The 11,495-nt window shown below is 38.4% G+C and overlaps 1 long non-coding RNA gene across 1 annotated transcript; it reads right to left on the minus strand.

Moving 5' to 3' along the window:
• Nucleotides 1–2,608: 2,608 nt before the first annotated feature.
• On the minus strand, nucleotides 2,609–10,345 carry LOC122231114. Its single transcript, XR_006208266.1, has 3 exons — nucleotides 10,299–10,345; nucleotides 9,409–9,489; nucleotides 2,609–2,880 (listed from the first exon to the last, which is right to left on the minus strand). It is a non-coding gene; the product is annotated as an uncharacterized LOC122231114 (long non-coding RNA).
• Nucleotides 10,346–11,495: the final 1,150 nt, after the last annotated feature.

The following is an 11,495-nucleotide window of genomic DNA, read 5'->3' on the forward strand; positions in this document are numbered from 1 at the left end:
TGAGTGAGTTGTCATAAGGTAGCATTGGGGAAGTGTGATACTCTGACATAGTATAACCAACATGATGGAAATTTAGCAGCCTATTCCCATTCGGTCAATCCAATTTGCATGTTTTTAAGAGCAAAAGTACTGGACCACTTGCTTGATGTCGTAATATTGAATCCAACCAATTATCATGGACTAATCAGAATTGATTTACAAGCTATACTGTTAACACCTACTTCTTTTGTATGTTGAATGTGAAGTGACTTATTACCAATTACATAATAATATGAGTTCTAAAATTTAAAGGATCCTAAGAAGCAATATTCTGGGTAAAACTATAAATTAATGAACCTAAGTACAAAATCCATACATGAATATCTATAGTGTTAGAAATATTTTCCAGCTTAAAACACTCTGTTTTGTAGCAAATCACTTGTTAGTCTTAAATATATTTCTTCATAATGTATTACTATAGATCGTGGTTAAGTTTCAAGACCAGGTTGCAAGAAGCTTATTTATTCTAAATGTAGTTGAAATACTACATGCTTACAATGAACAATAGAAATAATAGTATTATAGTAAGAATAAGTGGAGAGGAGAACAGAAAAACCATGAATCAGTGAAATATGGGGAAACTGGGGGAATATGGGGAAATCAGTGAAATTGTTTGTTTAATTAGAAGAGATAAGGTTTGGGGCATCTGGGTGGCTCAGTCATTAAGCGTCAGGCTTCAGCTCAGGTCATGATCTCATGGTGTGTGAGTTAGAGCCCTGCATCAGGCTCTGTGCTGACTTCCCAGAGCCTACTTCAGATCCTCTGTCTCCTTCTCTGTCTGCCCACCCCCCACCCGACCCCCTGCCGCTTATGCTAGAATATGTGCACTTACACACTCACTCTCTCTCTCTCAAAGATAGATAAACTTGAAAAAAAAAAAAGAAGAGATAAGGTTTAGGCTACTTTCAGAGATGCTATAAGTGGTCATTTATTCAACATCTAGGGCTTAATTTTTCTAGTCTCTGGAAACCACAGCTACAGTGATTTTACAGGGCAGAGGAGGGAGTCCTACCTGAGTTCAAGAAAGGGAAAGAGAGAGAGTCTCCTAAGGTACCAGGCCAGAGTATGCATGTTTCTGAGAAATAAAATTATTGTCTTACATAATTTGAATAATCTAGAGAAATACTTTAGTTTTGCAACATTTTCCATGTTCTTTATTTCTGTTTTTGCAGATCTGAAGTCCAATTTCCTTAGAGTTGAAACTATAAATCTACAGGTTCTTGCTGTTGTTGGGGATAGGCACAAGAAAAATCTCTTTTAATTTTTTCTTATTTAAGCAAGGATATGAGCATTCTATGGTTTTTCCAAGTCTCAGTTTTAATATTTCATCCAAAAAAATTCTTAAGATGTACAAATCTTCCATAAACCATTAGATTTTCTCCCTAAATTGTTTTCAAATGTGATTATTGTTTTGATTTTTTAAAAAGTAGCTAAGACCAGGGGCGCCTGGGTGGCTCAGTTGGTTAAGCGTTCGACTTTGGCTCAGGTCATGATCTGAGTTTGTGGGTTTGAGTCCTGTGTCGAGCCCTGCATCCAGCCCCACATCTAGAACCACGTTGGTCTCTGTGCTGTCAGCTCAGAGTCTGGAGCCTGTTTCGGATTCAGATTCTGTGTCTCCCTCTCTTTCTGCCCCTCCCCTGCTCATGCTCTGTCTCTATATCAAAAATAAAAATAAACATTAAAAAAATTTTTTTAAGTAACTAAAATCATATATTGTCAATCAATTACATAGAAATTTTAAATTAATCAAGAAACTAAGAGGTTTCTATTGTCCCCAGATTAACACTTCAGATAATGTGATGTGATCTTTTGCTTTATTGCTGCTTTTGATCTGGTAATTTAGAGAAAAAAAAAACCAGTTAAATGTTTATAACTTCTTTTATTTAGCTCAGAAAGCCTTTCTGAGACCTCCATTGCAAGCTGTATTCCTGAACACTTGGGAATGGGGTTAAAAAGAAAGATATTACAGGATTAAAGAACAAAGGGAGGAAAGATATGAAGCAAGCCTAGGAGAGCTTGCACAGGTAATGAACAAGAAAGGAGCAAGCAAAGTGGATAGGATCACACTGAAGGATAATTTGAGACAGATTATTGAACCATAAGCTCCTTGAGACTAAACGTTATTTCTTCACTTTGCACCCCAACACCTACCACAGTTCCTGGCGCAGAACAGAAACACCATATCTGTTTGCTCTACCGAAATGAACTCTTCCATACTTATTCCTGATTCTGGTGGATGGGAGGACATGGTGCCCAGTAATGGCCCTGTGGTTGGGAAGCAACAGAGAAAAGGAAGTTACAGCAGTCATGACAGGAACACCGTTTTTTAATGTCCCCCCAAGGAGGCTACATCTTTAAGGCAGAAAGATGTATGAATGCAACACATCCTGGCCAGTGAAAAAGATGCATCCAGGAAGTTGGTCTGTTGGGAAGATGGCAATAGCTAGAGCTGACAATGGACAGTGACAGGCAAGGGACCATTACAATAGGAAGAGGTTGCTTTTAGGTGAAGAAAATGAGCAGGTACCAACACTCAAATGAGAAAATTATGTTTCCTATAAAAAATCATACCCATTTCTTAAATATTTTTAGAACTAGTTTCATGTCAGTTTAGTTTAGAAACCAAAAAAATAGTAAGTAGATATCATGTTTTAACACATGTCTCTTGGTGAATGTATTATGCTCATGTTTTTAAAGGAATATTTGGTCTAAGAGTAAATTTCATCAGTTCTTTGGCTCTTTTTAGAGAAAATTGAAGAAAACCCATCAAAATTGCTTTCTCCATAATGCCTTCCCAGCTGTTGAATTTCTGGACTTTGTTCAAAGTGCTTCCTTGATTTTCTGTAAAACAAAGTAGAAAATTAATAATAATATATTCATAGTGGGGCACCTAGGTGGCTCGTTCGGTTAAGCATCCAACTTTGGCTCAAGTCGTGATCTTGCAGTTTGTGAGTTCAAGCCCTGCATCAGGCTCTGTGCTGACAGCTTAGACCCTGGAGCCTGCTTTGGATCCTGTGTCTCCCTCTCTTTCTGCCCCTCCCTGCTCACTGTCTGTCTGTCTGTCTGTCAAAAGTAAACATTAAAAAAAATTTTAATAATAATATATTCATAGGTTATGAAGGATATGAATCTATGTTTTCACAAATTTCCTGAAGACCTATAAAACAAAGAGTTGATTATGAAGAAGAGTTGATTATTAGCTGAATTTGAGATACTATTTTCTATTTCCTTTCTCATTGGGGCTCCTTACTCTTATAAGTTTATCTCCCTGATTTGGGCCTTATGGTAAGAAAAGTCTCAGATGCAGAATTCTCTAATCAATTAGTGACATTAAAAAATATATATAGCACATTATACACATGTGTAGTATTAACATGACAATATTTAAGCCATATAAGAAACCAATACGATCTTTGTTCACTTATAAAGTGAACCTATTTCAATCAATACTCATAATAATTATGCTAATTTTTCAGCCCAAAATAAATAACTCAATATGTAATGTTGCCAAAATAAAAATGTTTTATCTTCATTGGATTTTCAGAGTCCAACATTTCATTAAAAGTGAAAATAAAACTTCTCTCGCTCATAAATAAAATGGAAATCTGTTTTCCTCATGGTAATCCTAAAAAGGTATTAGTTGCCAATGTTTACCATATAGACAACTTCCATTAGTAATTGTAATATGTTACCGAAACATTGGACACCTACATATGTGTCTATAAATTTATACTGATTCGCATATAAATGCTGAATTTTTAATCAGCTTAATTTTAGATGTCTTATTTATCCTCATTTACTACGCTAGTAATTTGTCATACTTAGAAACATACCAAGAGGATTTTTTTTATGACGTTGATAATGAAAAAGGAAATATGAGAAGGCAAATACTATTCATTTTCTTTTGTATTATTTGATGTATAGTAAGTATTTCAAAAACTTAGAATTTTAAAATCTCAAATGTGTGCCCCCAAATCTTCAACTCTGCCCTGGATGTGCAATTCCAACATTCTTTGGAGAGCAAGGTGAGACAGGAAAATGTTAATTCAGTGCTTCAGAGTGGCTTCTGCCTACAATTAAGTGGCACATCCACCAGAGAGATAGGGAACCACGAATGTCAGAACTTGGGGACTTTAGGCTCCTGGGAAGGTGACAGATTTAGCCTATTCCTCCAAGCTCTTTTCTTGCTGTAAAAATACAAATGTTCTAAAAATAACTAGAACTTCCATCTCTGGTGATACAATGCAAATTGCAGTGAGGAAATGATAATCTTTTGTTTTAAAAATCGAATAATTACCTCATGGCACCTGGGTGGCTCAACCAGTTAAGCCTCTGACTCTTGGTTTCCACTCAGGTCATGATCTCACAGTTAGTGAGTTCCAGCCCCGCGTTGGGCTCTGCACTGACAGCACAGAGCCTGCTTGGGATTCTCTCTCTCTCTCTCTCTCTCTCTCTCTCTCTGTCTGTCTGTCTATCTGTCTCTCTCTCTCTGCTCCTCCCCTGCTCATTTTTATGTTCTCTCTCTCATAAATAAATAAGTAAACTCTTAAAAATTAAATAAAAGTCAAATAATTATCTCTCTCACCATTGCAACAGCTTACCTGTCCTAACAGACACTTCCCAGATGGTTTTATTCTGTGTCCTGAAAGAGAATGTTTTATTCTTACAAGCTCACTTTCTTTGCTTGGGTGTGTTGACCACTCTGGCACCTGGACACCTAACAACTTGCGGCATCTTTCCCTCTTTACAGGAAGTCCTGTTTCTGACCACATGGGACATGGTATGAGGAGAAGGGATAGGGCAAGGGGCCAGCCAGGCTTGCACTCTCAAGCCCATGTCTGACTCAACTCTGCATGAACACAGGCTTCTCATACTTGGGCAAGACTAGGAGGACTCCTAGGTTAATCTCTGGATTTCCCACAGGTTTTTATTCCATTCTTAGTGTCTTTCCTAGTAGACTCATTTTTAACTCTCCTTATCATATCATTTCCTATTTCATCTGAAGGCTGATATCATAAATAGTATGTTTTCCTTATCATCTGCTCACCAAAACTAGGGAGAAGCCTGCCTAAAAAGTCTTTCATAAGTGGAGTTGAAATTAATGGTAAAATTAATATAGCCATAGAGGAGCAACTTGAAAAGAAATTCTGATTAATGCTATTTATATTGAGAGGAGTGATTTTTATAAAAAATGTTAAAGTATCTTTCACAAACGTTGGGCTATCTTTCCTTCTTATATTTACCACAAATCACAAGTATGTCCTAAAGTGTCCATAGACACAGAAGAACACTATACACATTTATCTAAGAGTACAACGTTCTCTGTTTTCATTGATTATGTAGTAAAACATGATCCGTTAAGCTTTTATATCCTGGCCTATTCATGTTCCCAGGACATTAAATTGTTACATTTATCAAAAGGAGGCTATGTCTGTGTGGCCACTTCGCTAAATTTATAACAGACTTCGGATCATATCTGTAAATTCACATTTGGGATATGTAACGGATGCCTGCATGCCAAACAAGCAAAATAAACCATGCTGAGGCCTGAAAAAAATGTATGGTCTGGGAGCTGAAGATTTGCTATTGAAAAAAAAAAGTGGCCTCAAAAGGCAGAGTTTCAAGGATGGCAGCATGTTGGTGGGGTAATAGAGAGTGGGGATAGAACACAAGGTCCTCATGAGTCCTAGTTCTGCTCTGAACCATGGTATCAGTCAAGTGCGTTGGTCCATCCTAGTCTTAGCTTTCATCTAGAAAATGGGGAAATCATCTCTTGCAAGGTCATCATGGGTTAAAATAGTAGAGGTATGCTAAAGTATATTTGAAACATTTAAAAGTATAAAGCATTTAGGGGTGCCTGGGTGGCTCAGTCGGTTAAGTGTCCGACTTGAGCTCAGGTCATGACCTCACAGTCTGTGAGTTGGAGCCCCACGTCGGCAGCACAGAGCCTGGAGCCTGCTTTGGATTCTGTGTCTCCCTCTCTCTCTGCCCCTCTGCTGCTCATGCTCTGTCTCTCTGTGTCTCAAAAATAAAAATAAAAACATTTTAAAAGTATAAAGCATTTATTTTTAATAACCGGATTCTACTACTTCTGACTAGTGTTCAACTTCAAGGATCTCTGATTTGAAGCAAGAATTTGGAAAATCCTTGCCTGTAATGTTTCAATGAAGTATGGAAGTTTGTGTATGTCTCCAATGATTGATTTTCTTTATTTCATCTGCTTGATTGGAAAACTTAGTACAGCCCATTTCCAATTTCCAGGAGCCTCAGTCCTAATGTCTTTTCACAAGTCAGTGACCTGGAACATGGACACACTGTCCATGGAAACATAGTTGCATGTGGGAGCAGACCATGAAAGTCTTCTTCATTCATATAAATTTCCACAGACATTTCTTTGACCCTGAACGACTCAGCTCACATGTTCCCATAGAACAAAGGTCTGACATTCCAAATCAGGCCACTGGAAACTTCACTTCTACTTGTTACAGCTACTGTTGTGGAAGGCAGGGTTCTCATGCCCATGAACGTGGCTACCCTGAGCTTCTCTGGCTGTACCCCAGCCTGTGAAAGAGCAACTAGGAGTGAGCTGTGGGGTGGAGGCCAGACTGTGTGGTGGAGCAGTGTTGGGGCTCTTGCTCACTTTCTCCTGCTCCTTTTCCTCAACCTCTGCTTGCACTGGCCGTAGACTTGGAGGAAGTTTAGGGGAGATAACCCCAGAGTGCCAGTCCTGCAGAAGCCTCTTCCCTTCTGTCTCCTCTCCAGTGTTATCTACCTTCCATATGGACTTCCAGGATGGGATTTCCACCTCCTCTCACACCAGGAGGAGGGTGACTAGGGACATGAGATGTGAGGCTCTAAGGCTGGGCAGGAGGGGAGGGAGGAGGATGAGGGAGGACTAGGGAGTAGCTGATGCGCCATTTCTCAGACTCCATGGTGCCCCTGGCTATTGCTTTACTTCTCTGAGGAAGAAAGCAAAATCTTTCAAGTGCCAATGAACCGTCCAGGAAATTGCAGCATTGCCTATGAAATACAGGAGAGGCTCAATAAAATTCATCTGAATCTTAGTTTAATTTACTTTCTCTCCCTCACTCTCTCCCTGGCTCGCTCGCTCTCTCTCTCTCTCATCATCATCATCATCATCATCATCATCACCATCACATAGATGCCCCATGGGGACCACAAGCTCAAAATCTTAATGATCAAATAATCATCATCTTCTATTTCACAACCAACTCCTGCTTTTCACAGTTTTATGCATGACACTTTTCTGGTTCAAAAAAAGCTATTGTTACTCTTTAGCTCTCCTTATTATCTTCACATTTCAAGGAGAAGAGAAGATTTATCCATTATTAATCTATGCATTCATAATCCCCATCCTTTCATTCCTATTACCGCCCTTATCGTAACTTCATATCTGAACCTCCCTGTGTCTTTTCTTCTAATTGCCCACCTCAAAGATCCTCAGCAGATTCACAGATGTGTGAGTATAGTCAGTGATAATATCAGCATTTCAGACCAGCGGGGAAATGATGGATTTATCAGTAAGTTAGAACAAATGATGCCATACATATACTTTTTTATCTTATGCCTTATATCAAAATAAATTCAATATCAATATGATTTTAATGTAGTAAATGTAACTTTGAAAATACTGGAATAAAACAATAGATGAATATTTGCTAGTCTGGAAATAGGAAAAGCCTTTCTAAAAAAAAAAAACTAAGGTCACAAATTGTAAATAAAAGTGTTACAGTTTTGGTGAAATCAAAATTTTAAATTTCTATTCCAATAATTGGTAAACACAAACATCAAGTTGGAAAATATTTAATGTATATATAGCAGAATTAATATAGACAAATCAGGTAAATCAATACAGTATAATGAGAGGATATGAGCAGACAACTCAAAAAACAAGAAATATAAATAGCCTAAAATATGCAAAAATTGCTCAATCTCATTAGTATTCAAGGAAATACAAAATTAACACAATAATGATATCACTTGTCACCTGTCAGATTGGCAAAGATATTAAAGAATATTAATAACTGGGTGATAGTATAGGAAAGAGCCATGTTTCTAGTCTACTTTTGGGAGTGTAAATTGGTATAAAATTTCCAGAGGCCAATTTGACATTATTTACCAAAAGCCTTAAATACCTCTTTGATCCAGCAACTTCCTATATGAGATTTTATTTGATGAAAATACACCAAGAAATGTACAAATATCTATGCATTTTGTAAGTTGCTATAATAATGTTTATAACAGTAAAACATCAGTAGCAATAAAAAGGTAAATCAATGAAGGATTTGCTAAATAAATTAAGGAATAGTGATACAATAGTATATATAATAATGTATCCATTAAAAATGTGGGTATAGTTTATTTTCATGAAAATGCTCATGGTTTATGTATAAAGGCTTTCCAATTATGCACATGACATCATTTTATTTTTAAAAATTATGTGAAATATATAGAGATATACAAATTGCTAGCAATGGTGGGTATTGGTCATTTCCAGGTGCTTTTTACTGGCTGTTTAGAAATAAAAAAATAAGAATTCGTATATAGTCTTAAACCCTTAGCCAAGATTCTATCCTACATTTTTAACTCCAAATTACCTTTCTAATACCCAATTTCAAGCCCAGAGTCAGGGAGCCAAGTTAAAGGATGCTACCACAGTCTAGATATATAGTGAGTAAGGATAGCAGGAAAAGGGGGAAATTAGACAAGGAGGAGTTAAAGGTGATGCTGGAGTTTCAGATCTGTCTGACAGGGAGGCCCTTGGCCCAAAGAGGAGATGGTTTAGCTGGAAGATGCTGGGTATTTAAACACTCAACACAGAACCTTGAACATAGTGGTGATTGAATGTTTCTTTAATGGATGAACGTGGTTCCATATGATCCTTATTATAGTTTGATGTATCAGTACTCTATTGGCAATATTCTCTGGAGATTCCAAGAAGAGACTGATCAAGGCAGTTCAAAACAATAAAGAAAACATTGCAATCAGAATCGGATCTCTTTTACCCAGTCACCTCAGCCTTTCTTCTATCTGGGGGTTCTGCCCTGGGACTGCAATGCCACTTTTCCAGAGAGGTCTTCCCTGACTTCCAGGTTCAAGAAAAAGAAGGAAGTCCAGTCCTCCTGTTCTCACTTGTCTAGTTGTCAGAATTCAGCTGGTGCCTAGGAAAGCACAAATCTCTGCCCTTCTCATCTGGACTTGTCACTGACATATTTCGTTTCCTTATTGTGTGCTGGACTTAACTAACATAGAGAATGCACCAAGGAGTCTGCTCAGAATGCCCAGGGTATCAGCCCCAAAGAGGTGGGCCCTTCTCAGGGGTCTAACCCCCCCCCCCCCGGCACTTACCTTGCGTTGGGCTCTCAGGCGGCGCTGAGCACTCTGCTTGCAAGGGTCTGTCTCCCTTCATCATCACAATAGCAGATGTAACTAAAACAAAGTTGGAGAAGCAAAGTGACACATCCTGGATCACAGAGCATGCATTTGATGGAGGTCAGATTCCAATGTGGGGAGAAGAAATCTAGCAGTGTGGCAGGCATGTTATTGGAATGGTGGTTGGGTATAACCCAAAAGTAAAGGGTGGTGCTGGTTTTGGACCCCATACTGCTTTCCGGGAGCGTGGTAGTGGGCTGTGACCTATTGTTCTTGCCTGGTGGGACTGACCTGCTTCCCCACGGCTCAGGTGGGAGAGCCCAGTGCTGAGAACACAGGAAAGCTGAGGCCCGGCTGGCCTGGCCAGAGACTGTTCTTGGTGGTTACCCTAGCACAGCATAGCTTTCCATACACAGTCCGCCCTCTGCTCCAGAAGTGTTCTTTTGTCCCAAGTGTTCTCAGGGACCAAAATATAATAAGGAGTTATTATATTCTGCAGGTTTTTTGAAGGCTTTACCTCCTCTCTTCCAAAGAACACTCACTTCAGGCTACTTATGGTAAGAAGTGGGTCTCCTCTTATGGGTCGTTCTGGTAAATCATTGGCCTCAGAGGAGATGTCTGAGCCCTATATTTCTTTATACTCTCATTTTCTCAATATTCTTAAGCTACAGGATCAAATTACTGGCATGATTCAAAAAGCATGAGAGTGGACCCAATTTTTTTGACAATTTAAATCCCATTTAAACCTCCCAGTTTTGTAATGAAAATCAAATTTTGAGATGTGATATATGAGCATCTAACCATTGCTAACACTCTGGACTAAGAATAAAAGAAAAGAAAGGAACAGCCTCTAAAACCTTACAAACCTTTGCTTGATTAGTAGAGCAGCAACACATAATTCATAAGCCCCTGCAAGAAAAAAAAAACCCATAACTAAGAAGAAACATTTTAATTAAGAGCCTTTAAAGCATTGTTTAAAAAATGTTCCAAGTTATGATAACTTAAAAACTTTGCAGAATTCAAGCATATTGTAATAAAAATATTTTAAAATATTGATTTAAAATTCAAGTTGAGCTTAACTGTCAGATATATTACACATTCCTTCTGATGAATTCAAATCTAACTTTTTAATCTTCTTTAAGCCAGATATAATGCCTATGGGCTGTATAATTTTAAATTCACTTTTCAAAAAAGATCTGAGGCATTGCAGCTAGCAGCCACGTACATGCATGTCCTTGCTACCTTGAATGTCTGGTCTCCAGGTTCATACTGTGGTATAAATGGGGGGAGTCTGTCAAGTCTGAGTTTTAAATAACTTGAGAAAATGGGTTCTTGCAACTTTCCCCCGGGATTTAATACTAATCCTGCTATTGAGAAAATTATGAGGATATTATTAGGAAAGTTACAGCACTTGGACCCTCTTGAAAAGGAGCTGGTCTTTGTAGCCTTTGTTTAGCCAACTGAGCCACCCAGGCGCCCCTGGTCTTTGTAGCCTTTGTAAACTCTACATCAAGTCACATGTTATTTCTGCTTTTGGTAAGTGGTTTTATTTGTATGCCTTTCTTAGTTATAAAAGCAGTAACAGTCTAAAAGAACCCAGTAGAAATAATACGAAAACAAAAGATTGAGCAGGCCAGAAGAAAACTGTTCACTCTCTCCTCCACAGGCTTCCTCCACTGCACCCACCACTTATGTTGCAATGGTCATTGACATGCCTATGGCTCCCACCAGACTGTGAGCTCCTTGAGGACAGGAAATGCATCATAATCTCATGTGGATGCTCAGTTTCTCTCATTTTTGTTGATGCTTACATCATCCTCCATTCATATCCTATGGTCCTGGTCCTTAATGAATAGTACACAGGATTGTTCATACTTCAGAACAGTGTGCCATTTAAAAGGAGAATGTATCAGCAAAGGAAGAAAAAAGGTTTTCAGAGGCACCAATAATAGTACCATCTAAAAATTATCTATGGCCCAGTCACTTGAGTGTCTGACTCTTGATTTTGGCTTGGGTCATGATCTCAGAGTCAGTGTGGACCCTGCTTGAAATTCCCTCTCCCT

This window comes from Panthera tigris, chromosome D1 (assembly GCF_018350195.1).
Source record: "Panthera tigris isolate Pti1 chromosome D1, P.tigris_Pti1_mat1.1, whole genome shotgun sequence".
NCBI classification, from domain to species: domain Eukaryota; kingdom Metazoa; phylum Chordata; class Mammalia; order Carnivora; family Felidae; genus Panthera; species Panthera tigris.